The sequence below is a fragment of the Thalassophryne amazonica genome, chromosome 5 (assembly GCF_902500255.1).
Source record: "Thalassophryne amazonica chromosome 5, fThaAma1.1, whole genome shotgun sequence".
Lineage (NCBI taxonomy): Eukaryota > Metazoa > Chordata > Actinopteri > Batrachoidiformes > Batrachoididae > Thalassophryne > Thalassophryne amazonica.
The window spans coordinates 72,862,423-72,889,479 of NC_047107.1; the positions used below are offsets into that span (position 1 = coordinate 72,862,423).

Below are 27,057 nucleotides of genomic sequence, written 5' to 3' on the forward strand. Positions count from 1 at the left end.
GTGCTTTTAATGTGTTCCGCTACAGTCTCTGTGACATTAAAAGCATCCACTTATAGCTGAATGCAGAAAAGACAAAAGGTCTGCGTGCGCGCATGTAATTTTGATCACACAAAATCTGGGGAGAGCTGGCATTTGCCGTCTGGTATGTTTATGTATTTTGGCTCAAAGGATGAACGGCACCAAAACTGAACTTTGATAGGAGTAACATTTTTAGAGAAGCTACATATATTAGCTAACAACACTGAACAATGGACATTGATATTTACATTCTGGACTCACACGCCAATCCAGCAGTGGGCGGTAAATCATCTATTTATTAAAAGCATGAGTGTGTGAGTGCATGCGTCCTTTTATTTAGTAAGTTCAATGTAAATACATTAAAAATACATGGATGACACAAGAAAGGGAAAACACTTATTTTCATTGAGGTCCATTTAAAAATAAAAGTAAAAAATAAATAATAACAACAACAATAATAGTGTGTGTATATGATAACAAGAACCTAAACAATTTATAAATACATTAAGACAGTAAATTAACATTTAAAACTTACATAATTAACAGGAAATAAAAGAGCTGAGTTCTTTTTCTAAAAACTGTTGAGGTCTGAGGTTCTAAAAACATTGTGGAATCAAACACCATTCCAACCCATTACAAAAACTTTGCACAATTTATTACCACCCCAGAAAAATGTCATCTACCTTTTTTATAAACACTACCCAATCTACAGCCTCTGGATCCCCACTGCTGATGCGCTAATGATGTGTAATGCTCCTGCTTAGCATTAATAACAAACATGGCCAGCAGAATCCTGTAATTAGCAGCATGTCTCCACAAGCAACAAGATAGCCCTGTCAGCCATTATTTTCTTTTACATGTTAAAAGATGGCATCATGGCCCAAAATAGGAGGTTTCCTGTGCCTCACTTGTATCTATCAGAACTCAAAATGTTCCTGGTGTATGTGCTGTATATCACATGGCCATACATATGTAAAATTTTAATGACTATAAATTGATGATTGTGTGGGTCTGGATAATGGTGCAAATTCAATAAAAATTGTCAAAATTTTGCCCAATGAAATGTCTTTACCAAGTGCACATTGGCCTTACTAATAGATGCTATTCTGGGTAACTGCTAGTTCAGACATTGGTTGTTTGACAAAGTGCTTTATGTAGAAACTGAGTCAGAAGCAATAAAGAGAGATGCTTTCTACACCCAAACACTCATGGTGTGTCTTTTATTTCACAGAAAAGTAAAAAGCACCTTCAATTTTCCAGGCAAACAACTTGTATACCATTCGGCCTGGCTTGTACCCCACAGGCTTAGCAGTGGAACACAAAAGGCTGGGCTGGCCGAATACACAAACGGCAGCTGCAGATGGCTGTCTGCGCTGAGCACAATGCAGTGAGTGATTAAAGTTATGCATACACATCTGTGAAACCTCTTTCTGACAATCAACAGAACATCGCCCGGCAGCGGACTTGCTGGGAAAACACATATGCGTCTTGACTCATTAACATTCAAGGCGAAGACCACAGTGTAACCTTGATTAGTGGGCACTGAGGTGTGAACAGGTTTACATACACAGGTAGTGGACATTCATGTATGAACAGGTTGTTTTCTAATAACAATTTTACTGAAATTTTTGAATATTATAACAATTAAAGGACATGTACATAAACACAACGAAAAGGACAAAAATCACACACACACACAAACACTCATCTTCAACCGCTTAGTCCAATTAAGGGTCTGGAGCCTATCCCAGCAGGCATAGAGCAAGAGGCAGAGTACACCCAGGACAGAACGCCAGTCTGTCGCAGGGCCACAAACAGACAAACAAACACATTCACACCCACAGACAATGTAAAGATTCCAATCCACCTAACCCGCATGCCTTTGGATGTGGGAGGAAACTGGAGCACCCTGAGAAAACCCACACAAACATGGGGAGAACATGCAAACTCCACACAGAAAGGCCACAGGCGGGAATTGAACCCATGACCTTCCCGCTGCAAGGCAACCACTAAGCCACCGTGCTGCCCTGGACAATAATCAACCGCTACAAAAATAAAGAAATCAGACAATACAATTAAAACCACAACAAAAAGAGAGAGAGAGAAAGAAAAATACCACATTTCCTCATCATGTTCGCTTCAAAGTTTCATTAACCTGCCAGAGTCCATTAAGATTAAGTCGAGCCTCAGCCTGGATGGGAATGTCCAGTGCCCATATTCAGTCCAGAGGGTTTCCTTTTGACAATAAATCAAGACTCTAGGCTGGAAGGTAGTCCATGAGAGGTTGCCAGGTGATCAAGAATAATTATTCATTGCCTTTCAACACTGCACTAATCCTCTCATGAAAGTGTGAGCAGGTTTAAAGGTGTGCTGACACTTGCACGCACTTGCACGACCTGTGTCATGCAGGAGAGTAAACTCATCTTTAACGGGTGTAGACTGAATGTGAGAGGGGTGCTGGCGTGTGCAATTGTGCAAAGAGAATTTTTGAAATGTTCAAAAAATCTTTCACGCATAAATATCATGCAACGTGGCACGATCTGCTCACCAACACTACGTGCAGCTCATCAAGTGGAGTAAAGAAGTGAACAGAGTGAGTGGTTGCATCAGCGCACCACATCAGAATGCAGCTGGTCTGAAGGATTATAATAAGATGTTAAATCTGTCGTAAACATACTTTTACAGCTGTACACAAGAAGGAAAGAACATGCAACTGTTTTATCAAGCCATCACAATGTATACATAACAAATAATTACCTTTTTAATAATTACCTTAAATGCTTTCTCCAGCTCATTCAGTGCATGCGAATGGCTGCTGCTGGAGCGGTCCTCTGTAATTCAGGAAGTGACTAGAGCTGTTTTCAGCAGCCAACTTGCAGAGAAAAATGATTAATCTGCTATGAAAAATTATTTTATATACGCAGCATCCAGCGCAGAGTGCGTGGCAGCCGGTGGAACAAAGCACAGCGTCCAGCTGGGAACACAGCGGGTGGGATTGTCACAATGACGTGCTTGCATCAAGTGTCAGCGCACCTTTACAGAGGTTTGACTCATCAAGCTGCATGAGGCAGGAAACCCAATGTACACTCAACCACAATATAAACGCAACACTTTTGGTTTTGCTCCCATTTTGTATGAGATGAACTCAAAGATCTAAAACTTTTTTCCACATACACAATATCACCATTTCCCTCAAATATTGTTCACAAACCTGTCTAAATCTGTGATAGTGAGCACTTCTCCTTTGCTGAGATAATCCATCCCACCTCACAGGTGTGCCATATCAAGATGCTGATTAGACACCATGATTAGTGCACAGGTGTGCCTTAGACTGCCCACAATAAAAGGCCACTCTGAAAGGTGCAGTTTTATCACACAGCACAATGCCACAGATGTCGCAAGATTTGAGGGAGCGTGCAATTGGCATGCTGACAGCAGGAATGTCAACCAGAGCTGTTGCTCGTGTATTGAATGTTCATTTCTCTACCATAAGCCGTCTCCAAAGGCGTTTCAGAGAATTTGGCAGTACATCCAACCAGCCTCACAACCGCAGACCACGTGTAACCACACCAGCCCAGGACCTCCACATCCAGCATGTTCACCTCAAAGATCGTCTGAGACCAGCCACTCGAACAGCTGCTGAAACAATCGGTTTGCATAACCAAAGAATTTCTGCACAAACTGTCAGAAACCGTCTCAGGGAAGCTCATCTGCATGCTCGTCGTCCTCATCGGGGTCTCAACCTGACTCCAGTTCGTCGTCGTAACCGACTTGAGTGGGCAAATGCTCACATTCGCTGGCGTTTGGCACGTTGGAGAGGTGTTCTCGTCACGGATGAATCCCGGTTCACACTGTCCAGGGCAGATGGCAGACAGCGTGTGTGACGTCGTGTGGGTGAGCGGTTTTCTGATGTCAATGTTGTGGATCGAGTGGCCCATGGTGGCGGTGGGGTTATGGTATGGGCAGGCGTCTGTTATGGACGAAGAACACAGGTGCATTTTATTGATGGCATTTTGAATACACAGAGATACCGTGACGAGATCCGGAGGCCCATTGTTGTGCCATACATCCAAGAACATCACCTCATGTTGCAGCAGGATAATGCACGGCCCCATGTTGCAAGGATCTGTACACAATTCTTGGAAGGTGAAAATGTCCCAGTTCTTGCATGGCCAGCATACTCACCGGACATGTCACCCATTGAGCATGTTTGGGATGCTCTGGACCGGCGTATACGACAGCGTGTACCAGTTCCTGCCAATATCCAGCAACTTCCCACAGCCATTGAAGAGGAGTGGACCAACATTCCACAGGCCACAACTGACAACCTGATCAACTCTATGCGAAGGAGATGTGTTGCACTGCATGAGGCAAATGGTGGTCACACCAGATGCTGACTGGTATCATCATCCCCCCCCCCCCCCCAATAAAACAAAACTGCACCTTTCAGAGTGGCCTTTTATTGTGGGCAGTCTAAGGCACACCTGTGCACTAATCATGGTGTCTAATCAGCATCTTGATATGGCACACCTGTGAGGTGGGATGGATTATCTCAGCAAAGGAGAAGTGCTCACTATCACAGATTTAGACTGGTTTGTGAACAATATTTGAGGGAAATGGTGATATTGTGTATGTGGAAAAAGTTTTAGATCTTTGAGTTCATCTCATACAAAATAGGAGCAAAACCAAAAGTGTTGCGTTTATATTTTTGTTGAGTGTAATTGTAAGTGGCTGACATTTAAGGTGTGAACAACTTGTAGTGGGCCAGTGGTGGTGCTGTGACTTGGTGAATTATGTCCAAACGACTCCTTCTGTGTGCACATGCGTGCTACATTCAGCAATTTTTGAGTCGTCTGTTCTACCTGGTGAAATACAAGTTTAAAATAATTAGTTTGGTGAATCTGCTGTACTATGTTCACTTATCTTGGCAGTGACACTCATGTCTCTGAGTTCTTGACCTTTGAGGTCAGGAGACGTCTGAGAAGAGCTTATGGAGCCATGAAGTCATTGGACAGAGGTGTTTGGTGATGCATGAGATCGAAGGTCCAAGTCTTTATGGTCTTGGTGCAACCTGTTTTGCTGTGCGGTTGTAAGACCTGGATGCAAACCAGTGACCTAAGGTGACCACTTGAATGTCTTTGCTACAAGGTCTATTTAGAGGATCCTTGGGTATTGTTGGAATGACTTTGTGTCAAGTAAAGGGTTACTTAAAGAGACTTAGATGAGGAACATCACTTGCATTGTGGGTGAATGTAAGTTGCAATATGTGGTTTATAATCCAGCATGCAGGTGTCTCAGTGTTGAGGACCCCAGCGGTTGGCCAAGAGGATGCCTACTTTTCACCTGGCATCTGCAAATAGATGGCTACATTTGTGAAGTGAGGATGGAAGGATTGACTGCTGCGTGACGTCCAGAACCAAGATCAGCAAGGCATGGCACCAGACATGACTTGACCTGTTCTGGTTTGAATATAAACTGTGAGATGACATTGCTGAATCCTACGATTCAGTAAAGCTTGTGCGCAAATGCTGAGGACACAAGTGTTCAGGGTGCACAGCATCACAGGGATGGCAAGGTGCAAGTGCTACTGTGAAAATGCAGTAGCATCTTTTAACTAACTGGATGCAGCAAGCATTAACAGTAGGCTGCATTGTGAAAAAATCTTGCACACTTTGATTCGTGCATTCAAGCATCATGGTGGTGTGTCTGTGAATCTGTAACTCTGTGTGTGTGTGTGTGTGTGTGTGTGTGTGTGTGTGTGTGTGTGTGTGTGTGTGTGTGTGTGTGTGTGTGTGTGTGTGTGTGTGTGTGTGTGTGTGTGTGTGTGTAGCAATAGTGTTTCCAGAAAGCATTCACAGCACTTCACTTTTTCCACATTGTGTTATGTTGCAGCCTTATTCCAAAATGGAGTAAATTGATTTTTTTCCCCCAAACCTCTGCTTACAACATCCCATAATGACAACATGAAAAAGTTTTTTTTTTTTTTTTTTTTTTATTCTTGCAAATTAATTAATTAATTAATTATTAATAAAAAAAAGTAAAAAATCACATGTACATACGTATTCACACCCTTTGCTCAATACTTTGTTGATGCACCTCTGGCAGCAAAATCAAGTCATCTTGAATATGATGCCACAAGCTTGGTGCACCTATCTTTGGGAAGTCTGGCCAATCCTTTTTGTAGCACCTCTCAAGCTCCATCAGGTTGGATGGGGCGTGTTGGTGCACAGCCATTTTCAGATCTCTCCAGAGATGTTCAATCGGATTCAGGTCTGGGCTCTGGCTGGGCCACTCAAGGACATTCACAGAGTTGTCCTGAAGCCTCTCCTCTGATATCTTTGCTGTGTGCTTTCATTGTCTTGCTGAAAGATGAACCATTGCCCCACTCTGAGGTCAAGAGCGCTCTGGAGCAGGTTTTCATCCAGGATGTCTCTATACATTGCTTCATCTTTTCCTCAATCCTGACTCGTCTCCCAGTTGCTGCCAATGAAAAACATCCCCACAGCATGATGCTGCCACCACCATGCCTCACTGTAGGGATGCTGCCTGGTTTTCTCCAAACATAATGCCTGGCATTCACACCAAAGAGTTCAATCTTTGGCTCATCAGACCAGAGAATTTTCTTTCTTATGGTGTGAGAGTCCTTCAGATGCCACTTTGCAAACTCCAGGTGGGCTGCCATGTGTCTTTTAGCTTCCGTCTGGCTACTCTACCATACAGGCCTGATTGGTGGATTGCTGCAGAGATGGTTGTCATTCTGGAACGTTCTCCTCTCTTCACAGAGGAATGCTGGTGTTCTCACAGGGGGGGTTCTTGGTCACCTCCCTGACTAAGGCCCTTCTCCCCCGATTGCTCAGTTTAGACAGGGGCCAGCTCTAAAAAGAGTCCTGGTGGATCCAAATGTCTTCCATTTACAGATGATGGAGGCCATTATGCTGATTGGGACCTTCAAAGCAGCAGAAATGTTTCTGTACACTTCCTCAGGTTTGTGCCTTGAGACAGTCCTGTCTTGGAGGTCTATAGACAATTCCTTTGACTTCATGCTTGGTTTGTGCTCTGACAAGCACTGTCAACTGTGGGACCTTATATGTAGATGTGTGTCTTTCTAAATCATGTCCAATCAACTGAATTTACTCCAGGTGGACTCCAATTGAGCTATCGAAACATCTCATGGATGATCAGTGGAAACAGGATGCTGAGCTCAATTTTGAGCTCCATGGCAAAGGCTGTGAATACATATATGATGTCTTGTCTTTTTATTTTTAATAAATTTGCCCCCAAAAAATGTTTTTTCACATTGTCATTACGGCATATTGTGTGTAGAATTTTGATGGAAAATAAAGGATTTCATCCATTTTGGAATAAGGCTGTAACATTAAATGTGGTAAAAGTGAAGTGCTGATAATACTTTCTGGATGAAATGTATCTTTGTAGGGGAACAAATCTCCAAGTCTTTAGGGTACTGGTGCTTCCCGTCTTACTGCTTCTTACTGATTGAGAGACTTGGATGCAAACTAAGGCAATGACTTTGGTACTAGGTATCTTGGGAGGATCCTTGGGTACCACTGGAGAGCCTTTGTGTCAAAAAATGGTTACTTAGGGAGAATAAGATAAGGTGCATCACTTGCATTGTGATGGAACATTTGACAACATGGCTTGTTTCTCAGGGCATGATCCAGCACGGGGGTGCCTCAAACTTGAGGATCCCAGCAGGTGGATAGATGCTTGGTGGTTGGCGCTGGTGCCTCACAGCAAGATGGTTGTGGGAGCGCTTTCCGCCCTTTCTGTGTGGAATTTGCATGTTCTCCCTGTGTCTGCGTGTGTTTCCTCTACATCTGGAGTTGGTACCCGGCCACCGGACTGTGGCTGTCCACTGCTCCTATAGTGGTTGGATTGTGTCTAACTGTAATTAGGATGGGTTAAATACAGAGGACAAATTTCATTGTATGTGCAGTATGCATACAATGACAATAAAGGCTCTTCTTCTTAAGTTTGAGAGGGGGTCATCCAGGACCTATGCTGGTTCTGTGGTTTTGTGGCTGCATCAACTGAGTATTTTTGGCTACCGTATAAATTCAGAAATTTGAACTTGATTTTGTAAGAGTAAGCATATTCATAAAATAGTTTGTGTCTCCTCTTTTTCCTCTAGTCTACATTTAACTGTCCATCACAAGTGTAGTGCTTTTCCTCCTGAGTCAACAAGAGACAAAAACCGGGTCAGACAAGCGTCACCCTTTCTTCACTGCTGCCATAATAAACAATGGCCTTGAGCGACATTTTGCAACAAACCAAAATGCTCTTTGTTTTCTGTTTATGTCATACTGGGAGTCTGTGTATATAGATCTAAGTGAGGAAAAAGAAGGTCAGAAAATAAGGAATCTACTCGGAGCTGCATTTGTAAACAAGACAAACATAATCAGCATCTCCAGAGCCACATCTGGCTTTGCTCGGGCTGATTGAAGCTCCGTGGTTTCCTTAGAGTTGTTTTGTAGAAAGTCACAGGAGGAAAACAAAGTGGATGATATGTGAATCACTGCCATTGTTTGGAAGAAAAGCTTAAAAGCATCAGCTGTCAGAAGGCCATATTTTCATGTTCGCATTACCGTCCATGTTGAATGGGTGATTTGTATTTTAACTGTACTGCAGTCTGAATTTGGCATTCTCCTTACTAACCAGTAGACCATTATCTTTATATCAGAGAGCTTCACAGATGATCCATTATGGAGAAAAAAAACAGACAAACCAAGATTATTTCCAGCACATTTTTGTGATATCACACATGGCTATATCCAGTCACATTTCAAAAACAGTGATTGCACATTGTAATGTAGAATGATGTGCTGATGTATAATAAATATAAAGTTTAAATGTCACTGAAGCAAGAAACGACAGTGAGAAATGGCAGGAAGACGAGCGTAGAAGATGAGGTATGATTACGCCATAAAGTGTTGGTGAGAACATTTGGTAAGGAAAGAACTGATGTGAAAGTGCAGTGAGAGAGAAAAGTGCCTAGACCAAATGGGAACAGGTATTAGAAAAAAACATGAGAGGACCTCTGGATGGTGGATCAAGTGTTGGGAAAGTGTAGGTACACGGACCCACAACAGGGGGCGCAAATGAACGGACAATGGAGGAAGTCAAATACAACACTTTACTGTTGTGAAAGGGCACAACAAACACAACAGATTACAATAATAGACAAAAGGTCAAATCACAACAGGTGTCGTGTGGGCAGGCTCGAAGATAGGAGACGTCTGTCCAAAGTAGAACCGGAACCACACGATTTCCTCCGCCACCAGACCCCGGGAATACTGGAGCCGCCAAGTCCCGAACTCCCAGGTGGCCACTGCCTCCGCGTGTCGGATCTGGTACTGCTGGCGAGGAACAAAAAAACAATTAAAGGTGGGCGCGTATGCACCCAGCAATTCACACGGCAGGAAAACCAACTCCACCTCTTGTTGGAAAAAGAGTCTGTTACACGATACACAAAAAGTCACAAAAGGTTACTGTCGAATAAATCTCACAGCCAGCTGAGAACGTTACCTTCCTGGTAAAGCGATATCTCGGCAAAGAGGTGGAGATGACGTCTTGCTGATATACTGATGCTGATTAGATGAGTGGTGACAGCTGTCATAGGTGATGAGTGTCAGCTGTCACCCCGGCTACTCCTGTTAGGCGGCAGCGCCCTCTGGTGCCTGGAGCCCGCACTCCAGGCAGGGTGCCCTCTGGTGGTGGTGGGCCAGCAGTACCTCCTCTTCAGCGGCCCACACAACAGGACCCCCCCCTCAACGGGCGCCTCCTGGCGCCCGACCAGGCTTGTCCGGGTGGCGGCGGTAGAAATTGGCCAGGAGGGCCGGGTCCAGGATGAAGCTCCTCTTCACCCAGGAGCGTTCTTCGGGTCCGTACCCCTCCCAGTCCACCAAATACTGGAAGCCCCGGCCCATCCTACGGACGTCTAAGAGCCGGCGCACAGTCCAAGCCGGCTCGCCATCGATGATCCGGGCAGGAGGTGGTGCCGGACCCGGAGTACAGAGGGGTGAGGTGTGATGGGGCTTGATCCGGGACACGTGGAAAACGGGATGGATCCGCAGTGAGGCCGGAAGCTGAAGCCTCACTGCGGCTGGACTGAGTACCTTGATGATTTTAAACGGACCGATATACCGGTCCTGCAGCTTAGGGGAGTCCACTTGAAGGGGTATGTCCTTAGTAGACAACCACACTGCCTGCCCTGGCCGGTACGTAGGGGCCGGGGTCCGCCGACGGTCTGCATGGGCCTTCGTCCTCATCTGGGCCTTCAGCAAGGCAGAACGGGCGGCATGCCACACCCGACGGCACTTCCGTAGGTGGGCCTGGACCGAGGGCACACCGACCTCTCCCTCAACCACCGGAAACAGAGGAGGTTGGTACCCCAGACATACCTCAAAAGGGGAGAGGCCGGTGGCTGACGACACCTGGCTGTTATGGGCATACTCGATCCAGGCCAGATGGGTACTCCAGGCTGCCGGGTGCGCGGCTGTCATGCAACGCAGGGCCTGCTCCATCTCCTGGTTGGCCCGCTCTACCTGTCCGTTGGTCTGGGGATGGTACCCGGACGAGAGGCTCATGGTGGCCCCCAGTTCCCTACAGAAACTCCTCCAGACTTGCGAGGAGAACTGGGGACCACGGTCAGAGACGACATCGGATGGAATCCCATGCAGACGTACGACGTGGTGGACCAGGAGGTCCGCTGTCTCCTGGGCCGCCTTGGAGAATCAGTCCACTATCGTGAGGATGGTGGTGTTGCCCTGGGACGGCGGGAGGCCCGTGACAAAATCCAAGCCGATGTGGGACCAGGGGCGATGGGGCACGGGCAGCGGCTGGAGCAGTCCCGAAGCCCTGCGATGCTCAGCCTTGCCCCTGGCACAGGTGGTGCAGGCCTGGATATAATCCCGGACGTCGGCCTCTAGGGACGCCCACCAGAAGCGCTGCCGGACAACTGCCACGGTTCTTCGCACCCCTGGATGACAGGAGAGCTTAGAGCCGTGACAGAAGTCCAGGACTGCAGCCCTAGCTTCTGGTGAGACGTAGAGTCTGTTCTTCGGCCCAGTTCCGGGGTCCGGGCTTCGTGCCAGGGCCTCCCGGATGGTTCTCTCTACGTCCCAGGTGAGGGTGGCCACGATAGTGGACTCCGGGATGATGGGTTCCGGTGGATCCGACAACTCCGTTTTGACTTCATCTTCATGTACCCGGGACAAGGCATTCGATCTCTGGTTCTTGGTCCCGGGACGGTAGGTGATCCGGAAGTCAAAACGGCCGAAGAACAGTGACCAGCGGGCTTGCCTGGGGTTCAGCCGCTTGGCGGTCCTGATATACTCCAGGTTCCGGTGGTCAGTGAAAACCGTGAATGGCACGGACGTTCCCTCCAACAGATGTCTCCACTCTTCAAGAGCCTCTTTCACCGCAAGGAGTTCTCGATTGCCGACGTCATAGTTCCGTTCGGCCGGGGTCAACCTGCGGGAAAAATAGGCACACGGGTGAAGGACCTTATCGGTCTTCCCGCTCTGGGAAAGCACAGCTCCTATCCCTGAGTCCGAGGCGTCCACTTCAACCACTAACTGGCGACTAGGATCGGGCTGCACCAGAACGGGTGCAGACGAGAAGCGTCGTTTCAACTCCTTGAACGCAGCATCGCAACGATCCGACCAGGTGAAGGGGACTTTTGGTGAGGTCAGGGCTGTCAGGGGGCTAACTACCTGACTGTAGCCCTTAATGAACCTCCTGTAGAAATTTGCAAAGCCGAGGAACTGTTGCAGCTTCCTACGGCTAGTGGGTTGGGGCCAGTCTCTCACTGCCACAACCTTGGCCGGATCAGGAGGAGTTGGGGGAGATGATAAACCCCAGGAAGGACAAAGAAGTGCGGTGAAACTCGCACTTCTCGCCCTTCACAAACAGCCGGTTCTCCAACAACCGCTGCAGGACCTGACGTACATGCCGGACATGAGTCTCAGGATCCGGAGAAAAGATGAGTATATCGTCTAGATATACGAAGACGAATCGGTGCAGGAAATCCCGCAAGACATCATTAACCAATGCTTGGAACGTCGCGGGGGCGTTTGTGAGGCCGAACGGCATGACCAGGTACTCAAAGTGACCTAAGGGGGTGTTAAATGCCGTCTTCCACTCGCCTCCCTTCCGGATCCGAACCAGGTGATACGCATTTCTAAGATCTAGCTTCGTGAATATTTGGGCTCCATGCAGGGGCGTGAACACTGAATCCAACAAGGGCAACGGGTATCGATTACGAACCATGTTTTCGTTCAGTCCCCTATAATCAATGCATGGACGAAGTCCGCCATCTTTTTTACCCACAAAAAAGAAACCTGCACCCATCGGGGAGGTGGAATTCCGGATCAACCCGGCGGCTAAAGAGTCCCGGATGTAGGTCTCCATTGATTCGCGCTCAGGTCGTGAGAGGTTGTACAGCCTGCTGGACGGGAACTCAACGCCTGGAACCAAATCAATGGCACAATCGTACGGACGGTGGGGGGGAAGGGTGAGCGCCAGATCCTTACTGAACACATCCACAAGGTCATGGTACTCCACCGGCACCATCCCCAGATTGGGCGGGACTCTGACCTCCTCCTTAGCCTGGGAACCGGGAGGAACCGAGGAACCTAAACATACCCGATGGCAGGTCTCGCTCCACTGAACCACTACCCCGGACGGCCAGTCGATCCGGGGATTGTGTTTTAACATCCAGGGGAACCCTAAAATCACACGGGAGGTAGTAGGAGTCACAAAAAACTCGATCTCCTCCCGGTGATTTCCTGACACCACCAGAGTTACTGGTGGTGTCTTATGTGTGATTGGTGGGAGTAGGGAGCCATCTAGTGCCCGCACCTGCACAGGCGAGGTAAGCGCCACCAGAGGGAGCCCTATCTCCCTGGCCCATCTGCTGTCTAACAGATTCCCTTCAGAGCCCGTGTCCACCAGTGCTGGGGCCTTCAGGGTTAAATCCTCATAAAGGATTGTCACTGGGAGTCGTGTGGCAATATGGGTATGTCCCACGTGAATGTTTTGACCCACCCCTAACCCAGTGTCTAGGAGCGGGCGTTGGTGTTTTAACCACTCGGGGCAGTCCCTTACTTGATGCTCTATTGAGCCACAAACAAAGCACGCTCAGCGGGCCAGCCTCCTCTGTCTATCTGGTGCCCTAAATTTGGCCCTGCTCGTGTCCATAGCTTCGTCAACAGGGGGAGCTGTCACCACACGGAGCGTAGAGGCCGTGGAGCGTGGGGAGGGCGGAACTCGGTCGGAACCGGAAGGGAGAGGGACGGCGCGTGCCCGGCCACGCCCTTCGTCTCGTTCCCGACGGCGTTCTTCTAACCGATTGTCTAATCGTATAACGAGATCAATAAGCCCGTCTAAATCCCGCGGTTCGTCCTTGGCCACCAGGAGCTCCTTCAGGACCAACGACAGTCCGTTTACGAAGGCGGCGCGGAGGGCAGTGTTATTCCAGCCGGACCTCGCAGCCGCGATGCGGAAGTCGACTGCATAAGCAGCTGCACTCCGGCGCCCCTGTCTCATTGACAGCAGCACGGCTGAAGCGGTCTCTCCTCTATTTGGGTGATCGAACACTGTTCTGAACTCCCTCACAAACCCATTATATGTCAGAAGGAGCCGTGAATTTTGCTCCCAGAGCGCTGTAGCCCAAGCGCGTGCCTTGCTGCGAAGCAGATTAATTACATAAGCTATCTTACTAGCATCAGTCGCGTACATGACGGGACGTTGTGCGAAGACGAGCGAACACTGCATAAGAAAGTCCGCGCATGTCTCCACACAACCCCCGTACGGCTCTGGAGGGCTTATGTATGCTTCAGGGGAAGGTGGGAGGGGTCGTTGAACGACCTGTGGAACGTCACTGTTGTGCACAGGATCGACAGGAGGGGGAGCCGCAGCAGCGCCCTGAGGGCGCACCTCCACCTGCGCGGCGAGAGCCTCCACCCTGCGGTTAAGGAGGACGTTCTGCTCGGTCATTAGATCCAACCGAGCCGTAAAAGTGGTGAGGATTCGCTGCAACTCACCGACCATTCCTCCTGCAGACGCCTGTGCGCCCTGCTCTTCCATTGGCCGTTCAACAGCCGGTTGACGCCCCTCGGGGTCCATGACGTTGGCCGAGATATCCTGTTGGGAAAGTGTAGGTACACGGACCCACAACAGGGGGCGCAAATGAACGGACAATGGAGGAAGTCAAATACAACACTTTACTGTTGTGAAAGGGCACAACAAACACAACAGATTACAATAATAGACAAAAGGTCAAATCACAACAGGTGTCGTGTGGGCAGGCTCGAAGATAGGAGACGTCTGTCCAAAGTAGAACCGGAACCACACGATTTCCTCCGCCACCAGACCCCGGGAATACTGGAGCCGCCAAGTCCCGAACTCCCAGGTGGCCACTGCCTCCGCGTGTCGGATCTGGTACTGCTGGCGAGGAACAAAAAAACAATTAAAGGTGGGCGCGTATGCACCCAGCAATTCACACGGCAGGAAAACCAACTCCACCTCTTGTTGGAAAAAGAGTCTGTTACACGATACACAAAAAGTCACAAAAGGTTACTGTCGAATAAATCTCACAGCCAGCTGAGAACGTTACCTTCCTGGTAAAGCGATATCTCGGCAAAGAGGTGGAGATGACGTCTTGCTGATATACTGATGCTGATCAGATGAGTGGTGACAGCTGTCATAGGTGATGAGTGTCAGCTGTCACCCCGGCTACTCCTGTTAGGCGGCAGCGCCCTCTGGTGCCTGGAGCCCGCACTCCAGGCAGGGTGCCCTGTGGTGGTGGTGGGCCAGCAGTACCTCCTCTTCAGCGGCCCACACAACATCAAGGTTCTCATCCAGGCTGTTCAAAACATCCTTTCCAGTCCAGTCATCTGTCCCTGCTGGAGCGTGCCCCTCTGTGAGCACGGTATGTTGAAGCACACCCTAAAAAGCTGCCCTAGAGCTTTTTACCAGTGACTGTTGTGGTTGATGGTATGATGAGGTCCTCTGGACAATTGCAGAGACCCTCTGGAGCACCCTCAACATCTGCTGGAAGACAGGGCCATATGAGAACACCATTCACTTTGTCAAGGAGGGTGAAAGACCAACAACAGAACACAAGGGAGCAACCAGGTTGCTCTTCATTGCACAGAAACGGAAACTGAAAGCAGACCCGAGAATGATACAGCACCCTGACAGTGAGCTGTGGTATGATGAATCAAGAATGTATGGAAAAGGCCTAAGGGCAGAAAAGAGCTAAGTATGAAGAGCAGAAGATCAACTGCCAAGAAGGCGAGCCATGACTACCACCACCACCATAGACACAACCAACAAAGCATTAAGATGCTCTGATTAAAAACGGCGTTTCAATGGGTTGCTGTTTGGGAACAGATCGGGGTCTGATTAACCCTGGTCCTGTCACCAGGTCAGACTGTATGTTGATTGAAAGACCTGAAACTACTAATGATCACTGATGTTGTGCCCTAGCAAAGCATTGGAAATATGTAAAGAAGAGATTGTTGAAGAAAAGCAAATAATTTGAAAATAAGATAATGGAGGTAAACTGCATCAATAATGGAGACAAAATGTTTTATCAAGTATCAAGTATTTTTTTTCTCTACAAAATATGACGTTTTGATATTATTAATTTATTGAGAGAAAGAGAGTCAGAGCTCAACAAAGGATCAGATGGTGGAAGCAGAAGGAGGAAGACTGTTGTGTGAAATTCAATGAAAGGTGAGATGGAGGGGAAGCACTTTTGGACAAATGGAAAGGTACTGCAGACGTGGTGAGGGAGACAGCTACGAAGGTACTGGGTGTGACATCTGGACAGCGGAAGGAAGACAAAGAGACTTAGTGGTGGATCGAAGACATTCAGGAAAGCATAAGGAGAAAGAAGTTGGGAAAAAAGAATTGGGGTAGTCAGAGAGATGTAGTAGACGGGAAAGTAGACGGGAGTACAAGAAGATGTGGCGTAAGGTGAAAAGAGAAGTGGCAAAAGCGAAGGAAAAGGCATATAGCAAGCTGTATAAGAAGTTGCTATGAAGAGGATAAAGATTGGAAAGGCAGTTGGCCCAGATGACATTCCAGTGGAGGCATGGAAATTTCTCAGAGAGGTGGCACTCGGGTTTCTATCCAAATTGTTTAATAAAATCTTAGAAAGTGAGAGGATGCCTGAGGCTTGGAGATGAAGTATGCTGGTTACACTACACAGGAATAAAGTTGATCAGTCACAGCGTGAAGTTATGGTAAGTAGTAGTAGAAGCTCAACTTAGAAAACAGGTGAAGATCTGTGAGCAGCAATATGGTTTCATGCTGAGAAAGAGCACAACAGGTGCAGTGTTTGCTCGGAGAGTACTGGTGGAGAAGTACAGAGAAGGCTAGAAGGAGTTACATTGTGCACAGTAAAATTGCCAGTGTTAAATTAACACTGACAGTGAACATATGGTCCTACTCCGGCAAGAGTAGGACCATATGTACACTGGCAGTGTTAATTTAACACTGGCAGTGTTAGTTTCACACTGGTGATTTTACTGTGTGTGTTTGTGGATTTAAAGAAAGCTTATGACAGGGTGTTAAGAAAAGAGTTGTGGTACTGTATGAGGAAATCTGGAGTGGCAGAGAAGTATGCGAGGGAACTGCAGGGCATGTACAAGTATAGTGTGACAGCAGTGAGATGTGCAGTAGGAATGACAGACTCATTCAAGGTGGGGGTGGGATTACAACAAGGATCAGCTCTGACTCCTTTCTTGTTTACAATGGTGATGGACAGGTTGATGGATGACATCAGACAGGAGTCTTCATGGACTATCAAGTTTGGAAATGGCATTGTGATCTGTAGTGAAAGTAGAGAGCAGGTTGAGTCTGGCCTGGAAATGTGGAGATAAACTCTAGAGATCAGGGGAATGAAAATCAGTAGGAGCAAGACTGAGTACATGTGTGTGAATGAGAGGGAGCCCAGAAGAATAGTGCATCCTAATAATAATAATAATCCTGTCAGGAGGCAGCATGTGAAGCTGGGAGGGCACATCTCCAACACATGGTCCATCTGCATCGGACCCCCCCCCCCCCCAAGGCTGCATTCTTTCTCCTGTACTCTTCTCCCTGTACATCAACAGCTGCACCTCCAGTCACCAGTCTGTAGAGCTCCTGAAGTTCGTGGATGATACGACCCTCATTGGACTCATCTCTGATGGGGACGAGTCTACAGACTTGAGATCGACCACCTGGTGTAGACGGAACAACCTGGAGCTCAACAACCTCAAGACAGTGTGGAGTCCTTCCATTACCTGGACCTCAAGTGGAAGCTGAACATCAGCTCTCTCATCGAGAGAGCACAACAGGGGATGTACTTCCTGTGGCAGCTGAGGAAGTTCAACCTGCCAAAAACAGTGATGGTGAACTTCTACACTGCCATCAATGAGTCCATCATCTCCTTTTCCATCACCATCTGGTACTCTGCTGCCACTGTGAAGGACAGGAGCAGACTGCAGCGTATCAACCATTCAACAGAGTAGGTGATCGACTGCCATCCCTGCAGAACCTGTACGTCTCCAGGGCTCTGAGGTGAGCAAGGAAGATTGTGGCTGATCCCTCCCACCCAGGTCACAAACTTTTTGTCACCCTCCCCTCTGGCAAGAGGCTGAGGTCCATCAGGACCAAAACCTCAAGACACAAAAACAGCTTCTTTTCATCCACAGCTAGACTTATAAATTATGCCAGAGACCCCCACCTACCCTGCCTCACCCCACCCCCAAATTCCTTGTAATTGCAAACTTACTTGGCAATAAATTTGATTCTGCTTCTGAAAGTAGGTGAGTTTATACTTGGGGTCAGCTGTCCAAAGTAATAGAGAGTGTAATCGAGACGTGAAGACGAGAGTGCAGGCAGGGTGGAGTGGGTGGAGATAGGTGGCCGGAGTGATTTGCAATCAAAGAACATTTGCAAAAGTGAAGGGGAAAATTTACAAGACAGTAGTGAGACCAGCTATGTTGTACGGCTTAGAGACAGTGGAACGAACAAAAAAACAGGAGACAGAGCTAGAGGTGGCAGAGCTAAAGATTTTGTGATTCTCTTTGGGAGTGACGAGGATGGACAGGATTATGAATGAACATATCAGAGGGACAGCTCAGGTGGAATGATTTGGAGACAGTCAGAGAGGTGAGATTTTGATGGTTTGGACATGTGCAGAAGAGGGATCCAGGGTATATAGAGAGAAGGATGCTGAGGATGGAGCCACCAAGCCGTGCCTTAATTTATTTAGTAAGTTCAATGTAAGTACATAATATCATTGTAAATACGTCAGGAAGGGCATCTGGTGTGAAACTTGTGGCAAATCACATGCAGACTCACCTTGGATCTGCTGTTACACAAATAATTATAAATAATTTACAATAAAAATGTGCAAATAAAATGTGCAATAAAAATGCGTACAAAGGAGAAACAAACACACTGAAAAAAAGAGAATGTTTGAACCAACTTTAAAAAGTGTTACAATTTGTAAAAACCTGAATGAATTAAATTGTTTGAACTTAAGTTTGTAAGTTAGAGTTAATTTAACTTTCAAACTTAAGTTCAAACAACTTAATTAATTCAGTTTTTTTTTTACAAATTGTAACACTTTTTTTTAAGTTGGTTCAAACATTCTCTTTTTTCAGTGCAGATTGAAGTTGTACACGAGGTACCTGAATTAGTGAGCTTTTTGGCAGGTTAAATTGTTCATCAGTGTGATGGCCAGTGGAAAGAAACTGTTCCTGTGTCTGGTTGTTTTGACGTACAGAGCTCTGTAATGTCAACCAGAGGGGAGGAGTTTAAACAGTGCGTGTCCAGGGTGTGAGGGGTCTGAAGTTAGATGTTACCAACTCGCTTCCTGGTCCTGGATGGAAGGCAGGCTGGCTCCAATGATTTTTTTTTTCTGCAGACCTGACAGTTTGTTGTAGTCTTGCCTTTCATGTTTGGAGACAGAGGGGAAATCAAACAGAGATGGAGATGTACAGGACAGACTGGATGATGGATGTGTAGAAGATGATGAGCAGTTCCTGGGGCAGGTTGAACTTCCTAAGCTGTCTGAGTAAGTACATCCTCTGCTGTGCCTTTTTCATAATGGAGTGGGAGGTCCATTTCAGATCTTGGGAGCTGGTGGGTCCCAGGAACCAGAAAGTGTCCACAGTAGACACAGTGTTGTTGAAGATGGAGACAGGGAAAGTGATGGGGGGTTTCTCCTGAAGTCTACTGTCATCTCCACAGTCTTGAGCGGGTTCAGCTCTAGGTTCTTCTGACCATATCAGAGGTCCAAGTGTTCCACCTCCTGTCTGTATGCGGCCTCATCACCATCCTGGATGAGACCCAATGATGGTGGTATCGTCCACAAACTTCAGGAGTTTAACAGAGGGGGTCCCTGAAGTGCAGTCACTCATGTAGATGGAGAAGTGCAGTGGGAAGAGCACACACCCCTGAGGGGTACTAGTGTTGATTGTCCATGTGCTGGATGTGATGCTCCCCAGCCTCACCAGCTGTGTCCTGTCAGTCAGGAAGTTAGAGATCCACTGACAGGTGGGAGCTGGCACAGAGAAGTTGGAGAGTTTTGTTGGAGAATGTCGGGGATGATGGTGTTGAACGCCAAGCTGAAGTTCACAAACAGGTTCCTCACGTATGTCCCTACAGAGTCCAGGTGCTGCAAGACGTAATGCAGTCCCATGCTGACTGCATCCTCAACTGCAGTAAATGGAGGACCTAGTACTGGATCAGAAATACACCGGTGGTGTGGTTTGTACATCATAATAGACAGAGAGAAATTTTAATGAAGAAAAAAGGAACAATCAAACATCACATTTTTGCAGCAGTGCCTGGTTGCTTCTGCCAGGTATTGATCCAAAAACAGTGACACCTTGAAACAGATGCTTCCTGCACGGTGGTGCATATTTCTAATTTGAAAATTAGAAATATGTGACAGAAAGCAAAGCCCTCATTGTGTGTGGGTGATGGCACATCGAACACATTTACTAATAGCGTTAATGTACACAGTGCGGGCTGAACATGCCTGTGTTTGCTTGCTGGTGCCACATAAAAGAAAAGTGTTTGTTTGTTCACATATAAACAAAGGGAAACATTGCATTCATTGCTTCTTTTTTTTCCCTCTTCCTTTCTTCTTCAAGTCCAGGAAGTGTATATGCATACACTCAGCCTGGAACCAGCCTGGAGGTCTGAGACCACACACAGAGCCCCTGCAAGGCTCCTTTTCCTGCTTCCTTTCTTTCCTCCCATCTCATTCCATCTGTTTTATAAGGTCACTCTGCGCCGCTGCTTCTCAGGTTCTTCCTCTCTGTTTAGCCTGTTGAGGACGTTGGACGTTGGCTGCCTGTTGCTGAATGTCCCTATCACTAGTCTGTTTGTTTGTTTGCAGGTCACGATGTGACCTGTGGAGACAGGACAATCACTTTCAATGATGTTTGTGCATGTGAGACCACCCAGCCAGCAAGACTTAGAACACAATTTTTCAGCCTTTATTTTTAAAAGCCCCAAAGCTGAATGAGCTTATTTTCTGTCTCCAGCACCATGACTGTGACTTATTTTTCTTATACGGTACGTCATGTTTCATGAATTAATTTGTGGTTAAATTTGATGAAAATTGTCAAGGGTCACTTGTGTGAAGTATTCTCTCATCGTGCTGTGGAGTGCCTGAGTGGCAACTTTAAAATGTAAAAAACAAAACAACAAAAACAAAACCCTCTTGCTGCAGTTGTGACAAATCTTGACAATTCATAACCCGTAACGGGTTTATCACTAGGCTTTTCAATAACGGTATCAGTAACTGAATGATACTTTCTTCAGTATCACTATAATGTTAATTCCATTTTAACAAAAAGAAAATTCCATTAGATATAACAATACAAACGTTATCAGCTCCATGGCACTTTAAAAGCAGTTGAAAGCTTTGTATAGACATTACATTTTTCTTCTTCTTTCGTCTGCTCCTAAGAGTCACTATATCGTATCATCTATCTCCAATCTCACCCTGTCCTCTGTAACTTCCTGTCACACCAACCACCTGCATGTCCTCCCTCACCACATCCATAAACCTCCTCTTTGGCCTCCCTCTTCTCCTCGTGCCTGGTGGCTCCATCCTCAGCATCCTTCTCCCTATATACCCTGGGTTCCTCCTCTGCACATGTCCAAACCATCTCAATCTCGCCTGTCTGACTTTGTCTCCAAACCGTCCTACCGGTGCTGTCCCTCTGATATGTTCATTCCATATTCCGTCCATCCTTGTCTCTCCCAAAGAAAATAACAGCTTCTTCAGCTCTGCCACCATTCATACTGCATATTATTTCGTTCATTGCTGGCAACAACATATACAATATAAAACATTACAAATTAAATTGAATTAATTTTATTTTGTTTATACAGCACCAAATCACAACAAAAGATGAGATGAACTCAAAGATCTAAAACTTTTTCCACGTACACAATATCACCATTTCCCTCAAATATTGTTCACAAGCCAGTCTAAATCTGTGATAGTGAGCACTTCTCCTTTGCTGAGATAATCCATCCCACCTCACAGGTGTGCCATATCAAGATGCTGATTAGACACCATGATTAGTGCACATTTGTGCCTTAGACTGTCCACAATAAAAGGCCACTCTGAAAGGTGCTGTTTTGTTTTATTGGGGGGGGATACCAGTCAGTATCTGGTGTGACCACCATTTGCCTCATGCAGTACAACACATCTCCTTCGCATAGAGTTGATCAGGTTGTCAATTGTGGCCTGTGGAATGTTGGTCCACTCCTCTTCAATGGTTGTGCAAAGTTGCTGGATATTGGCAGGAACTGGTACACGCTGTCATATACGCCGGTACAGAGCATCCCAAACATGCTCAATGGGTGACATGTCCGGTGAGTATGCCGGCCATGCAAGAACTGGGACATTTTCAGCTTCCAAGAATTGTGTACAGATCCTTGCAACATGGGGCCGTGCATTATCCTGCTGCAACATGAGGTGATGTTCTTGGATGTATGGCACAACAATGGGCCTCAGGATCTCGTCACGGTATCTCTGTGCATTCAAAATGCCATCAATAAAATGCACCTGTGTTCTTCGTCCATAACAGACGCCTGCCCATACCATAACCCCACCGCCACCATGGGCCACTCGATCCACAACATTGACATCAGAAAACCGCTCACCCACACGACGCCATCTGCCCTGGACAGTGTGAACCGGGATTCATCCGTGAAGAGAACACCTCTCCAACGTGCCAAACACCAGCGAATGTGAGCATTTGCCCACTCAAGTCGGTTATGATGACGAACTGGAGTCAGGTCGAGACCCCGATGAGGACGACGAGCATGCAGATGAGCTTCCCTGAGATGGTTTCTGACAGTTTGTGCAGAAATTCTTTGGTTATGCAAACCGATTGTTTCAGCAGCTGTTCGAGTGGCTGGTCTCAGACGATCTTGGAGGTGAACATGCTGGATGTGGAGGTCCTGGGCTGGTGTGGTTACACGTGGTCTGCGGTTGTGAGGCTGGTTGAATGTACTGCCAAATTCTCTGAAACGCCTTTGGAGACGGCTTATGGTAGAGAAATGAATTTATGGCTGATGCAGAGACCCTGATCCATGTGTGGCAAAGCGGACAAGTTGCTTTAATCATTAAGACAACTGGAAATCATGAATAAACATGATAAGTCGAACTTCTGACACCACCCTGGGAATTTAACCCAGGGAACTGTCTCTAATCAAATTAACTCCAATGTTAGGAACACAGGTTCGTTGCAAATGAGGCAGAGTAGGAAGTTCACTTACAAAACAAAACTTATTGAAACTGGTTTATTATAAAAACACAAACAGCGATTTATGAAACGATCAACGTAAATCAGTAGTCCCCATCTGCAGGTGACCTCTCTGGACACCAGAGGGCACAATCACACCACCAACACCGCCAGCAGATGTCAGCCTAATCTCCAGGCAGGTAGCAGCAGACATCAGGGTGGAGCAACGGACTCAACTCCAGGCAAAGCAGCAGTGGCGTCTGCAGAGTTCACTCCTTTCCATCATGAACCTGTAATTTCAACAGCATAAACATAAAAACGCACTGGAGGAGGAAGCCAAGCCACCAATACATACCACTCTGTCAGTCCCAGCCAATACAGCACAAGCTGAGGAATCAACACCGCACCGAAGCATCAAACAGCCAGCAACCACCCAGCACCACCCACGCCGAGCAGCGCACAACCAGTGACAACTACCACAGAGGTCTCTATCAACGAAACCGTTCGCAAAGCACTTTAACACTGCAAACACTTCAAAACGCACACAACTGTGGCCGGCACCTACCTCCCTTCACAGGAACACGGAAATGGAAATGTCAGACAAACCTCCACAAGCGGGAGAAAGAAGAGCACTCTCCGCCCCCTTTCATGAGAACACTCTCCTACACTGATTGGCTGAAATCCAACCACCAGCTGAAGATAATTAAGCTCATTCATACTGCTACACATGCATTTGTTTCTTCTAGATTGGACTACTGCAATGTTCTATTTTCAGGTTTACCGCAGTCCAGCATTAGCGTGGACTGGATGCCTGCATGGACTGTCATTAATTATTGTTGTTTTGTGTTCTGTATTGTAAGCCTTTTTGGTAGAAACGTCAAAGACCCTTTGGGTCTGGTCTGCTTGAGGTTTCAAGGATCAAGGATCCTTGAAACCTCAAGCAACCTCAACCTTCTTCCTCAATATCATCAAAGGGAGCTTTTCCTTACCACTGTCACCTGTGTGCTTGCTCTACGGGTTGGTAAGATTAGACCTTACTTGTGTAAAGCACCTTGAGGCAGCTTTGTTGTGATTTGGTACTATATAAACCAAATAAATTGAAATTGAAGAGACCCTGAAGTCCTTTGGGCAAAGAGTGATTTTAACCAAATATGGAGAATGTAGCATTGAGTAAAGCCTCACTCACAACCCGCTGTACGTGGTGTTACAGGCAGTCTATAGGGAGACACAGGTGCAATATTCCCCATGCCTCGTGCATGACAGCTGTGCAGTCTGTATGTGACAAGTACCCCACCCATACTCTTTCACAAACTTTCCCCGGACACCTGTGGCACAGCTGCAACCTGTCACTCCCTATGACACGTGCATGTCCACAATATGTATGGCAGGTTGTGAGTGAGGCTTAAGTAAATTCCACTAAACAGCATTCACCTGAAATTGTTTATCCTTCTGGGGGACTCTAGGGCCCAACGGGGATTCAATCAGAACATCCAATTTACCATGACCACACAGTCCTGCAAGGATTGTTTGTATGAAATTTCAGAAAAATTCTGTGAACAGTTTTTAGAAAATCATCAGAAGGCACACTGCACTCACATCTTGATGGCATTAGTTATATGTACCTTTGCCCAAAGGACTACAGAAGGAAAAGAAAAAGGAACTTCTCGACTAAGAAATTTGTGTACACAACAGAATGTTGAAGTTGACAAATTTCCATCTTTGCATTGGGGACCAACCCACGATTAAAAATATGCCTTCATGATGGGGTTGTACAAGCAGGGTCCCACCTTCCACAAGCTTACAGGCATGTCTTCTCTGGCTTTTGTCAACATATCTGCTGTTGTGTTTCCATGACTCACATGATCCATATAGTCATAACCGAAAATAGAATTATTATTCACTAAATAACAAGATGATCCCATCATATGACTGCAACAGGTGCCAACTTTGTCCAACTACCATAGAACATGATTGCCACAGTCACTGGACATTTCTACAACCACGATTTTCTTCAAAGCAGCGTGTCTCATTGTGTGTAGTCATGGCAGTGTGGCCCAGGCCTTAGGCAGTCACTAATTTTTATCAGGCAACATGTCGTGCACAGTCATTTGGGGCGTGTGCAACTCCATTACGGAATGTAATCTGAGCTCTTTTGAAATTGCTCAACTATACCTATAGTGCAGCAGATAACAGAATATTTCCAGAGGAACTGTTCAAATCTGGTTACAAGCACCAAAATTTGACTGTGTATACCTTTTGGTATATATTTTAGACAAATAACATTACCCATTTGAATTTTCAATTGGGGGCCAAATAGGGGTCAATGAAGAATTGCACAGGGGTCAAAAAAAAAAAAAATGCTCCAATCAAATTGAAAGCTATACCACATTATGTGTATAACTATTCCAAAAAGGTATAGTTTGGACTATCTATGACTGAATGTTATGGAGTTATGGGGTAAAAACAGCAAGAATTGTGACAAAGGTCAGTTTCAGTTTGTACAGGAGTCAGAAGTTAAAGTTGCTCCAATTATTGTATAACATGATGCAAATTACTGGTTGAGTTAATAGGGTTTTAAAAAGGAATAGTTTGCACCATGTGTCATGCTTAGTTGTCATGTTACGGGGTAACATATGTCACATGCCATAGAATCCAATGGACGTCGACATTGTTTGACCTTTATCTTACAGACCAAGCATTCAGCACAGTCAAAACTATTCAATTTGTTAATCCTATCAATGCAACCAATAATTTGCACCACTTTTTTTTTTACCAAAATTGGACCAACTTTAACTTTTGACCCCTGTACAAACTGAAATTGACCTTTGTCACCATTCTTGCTGTTTTTACCCCATAACTCCATAATATTCAGTCATAGATAGCCCAAACTATACCCTTTTGGAATCTTCATGATCAGACAAATAATGTGGTATAGTCTTCAACATGATTGGAGCATTTTTAAATTTTGACCCCTGTGTAATTGTTCAATTGACCCCTACCTGGCTGCCTATTGAAAATTTAGGTGGCTAATGTGCTTTTACAAAAGAGTAATGTTTAAGGTGTATGTGTGCCAATTTTGGTACTTGTTTCCAGAAATGAACAATTGTTATAGTTATCTGCTCCACTACTACTGTATTTATTTCAAAGATCTACAAGTAAATCTCCCAATTAGACATATAGGTTGATTTGTTTTACTCTTATCAAACATTACAGGTCACACTGCATATTGCTGTCACCTTGACACATGTATTTAAGTTGACTCTATCCTGAAATATCAAAGCAGTAGCATAAAGGATAGTGGAAAGTGGATGGATATGCCAGTACGTACAGATTCATGGATCCTTTGAGTTAGATCACTGCGCTCTGTAGGGACCTCCTCTGTAATACACAGTAAGGTTTTCCATCTCTGACTTGTATATCAAGAGGAGTGGAGTGTTGCCATGAAGGAGAAAGCAATGTGTGCTAAATGGTCCATAAGCATGGCTTGGCCTGGACCTGCAAGCCCCTCTGGACGGCATGTGGTGAAATGCGTGTGCGCCATGCATGGATGCTTGGCCAAGCCCTCAGGACAGCTGTTCCCCACATGATGGTGTCTAATAAAACACTGACACACATCTGCAAACATGTGTGCAGAGGTACAATGCAGGGTCATCAACCACACCACTGATAATAACCTGTGCAAACATTCAAGATGCATTTTTATCATAATCGCATTAGTCCTGGGCTTTGGAAAAGCCTGGGTATGAACTCTGTAAAATACAGTGAGATAATGAATAGATCGATAAAGGAATGAGTCCATCCCATCAAGTTAATATAGCGCAAAAACAATAAATGTTGTCATCTGGTCCATCTCCAAATTAAAAGAGCAAATGAGGAACAGAGAGCGACTTTAAAACAAGAAATCTGAACAAATCTAGGCTGAAGACTCCCTTCTGCCATCGAGTAAACTGAATCCGAACTTTTATTCTCTTTTAAAGAAAGTCCTTCTCTGTTCCACTCCACAATGGAGCTGTGCAAATGATGATGTGACAGACAAAATTTATGCTATGCAGTTTCTCCAGTCACAGCCACAGAGCCAAATAACTCCTTCAGAGTTCTCATATGTGTCAAGATGGCTATCCTCACCAGTCTCCTTATTGCACAGTCATTACGTATTTGAGAACTGCCTACTCCAGTCAGATTTACCACATATAATGTTTGTATTTCTTAATAACTGATTTAAACAACAAACCTAGGGCATATGACT

At 46.1% G+C, this 27,057-nt stretch overlaps 1 long non-coding RNA gene across 1 annotated transcript; it reads right to left on the bottom strand.

Annotated features, from left to right (window-relative positions):
• Positions 1–67: 67 nt before the first annotated feature.
• LOC117509812 lies at positions 68–20,889 on the bottom strand. The gene is made up of 3 exons (XR_004560538.1): positions 20,878–20,889; positions 13,636–13,639; positions 68–190 (listed from the first exon to the last, which is right to left on the bottom strand). It is a non-coding gene; the product is annotated as an uncharacterized LOC117509812 (long non-coding RNA).
• Positions 20,890–27,057: the final 6,168 nt, after the last annotated feature.